The sequence below is a fragment of the Cyprinus carpio genome, chromosome B22 (assembly GCF_018340385.1).
Source record: "Cyprinus carpio isolate SPL01 chromosome B22, ASM1834038v1, whole genome shotgun sequence".
NCBI lineage: Eukaryota > Metazoa > Chordata > Actinopteri > Cypriniformes > Cyprinidae > Cyprinus > Cyprinus carpio.
The window spans coordinates 12,723,098-12,723,520 of record NC_056618.1 but is presented as its reverse complement, the minus strand read 5'-3'; the positions used below and the strand labels follow the sequence as shown (position 1 = coordinate 12,723,520).

General features: G+C 28.6%; 2 protein-coding genes across 2 annotated transcripts in view; one reads left to right on the top strand and one right to left on the bottom strand.

Moving 5' to 3' along the window:
- LOC109103223 (NLR family CARD domain-containing protein 3-like) overlaps positions 1-423 on the top strand; it is a 1,793,396-nt gene that overhangs the window by 511,344 nt on the left and 1,281,629 nt on the right. The window lies entirely within an intron of this gene.
- LOC109070511 (ribonuclease inhibitor-like) overlaps positions 1-423 on the bottom strand; it is an 862,999-nt gene that overhangs the window by 79,247 nt on the left and 783,329 nt on the right. The gene's annotated exons all lie outside the window — the stretch shown is intronic.

The window sequence follows — 423 nt, the reverse complement described above, 5'->3', positions numbered from 1 at the left end:
ATCGTGGATGTGCTGGTGTCACCTCTTCAGACTGTGTGTTGTCTGCATTGTGACTGACATTTTTGACAAATTATCTAACAAGAAAATCAACACTTTAATAGTCTCCAACTGATGTCTTTGGGTGATTTTTTGTTTTGTTTTTGTGTGTGTAATCGTTCTGCATTGTGAACGTGTGGAAGGGTTGCCACTTCATTTTTGTGTATTTTGTGGTCTGAATTGTGGTGGATTCATTGATTTTATTTGATAAATTAAGAAGAAAAAGTATTGGATTTGTTACAAAATATATATATATTTTTAACAAATGTAATTTTACTGAGTTTATTAATGTTTTTACTCCACATTTGTGAAGGTTTTTTTTTTTTTAAGGATTTATGACATTTGTTAAAATTTATAAAAATACATTACAAATATATCTGTAAATAG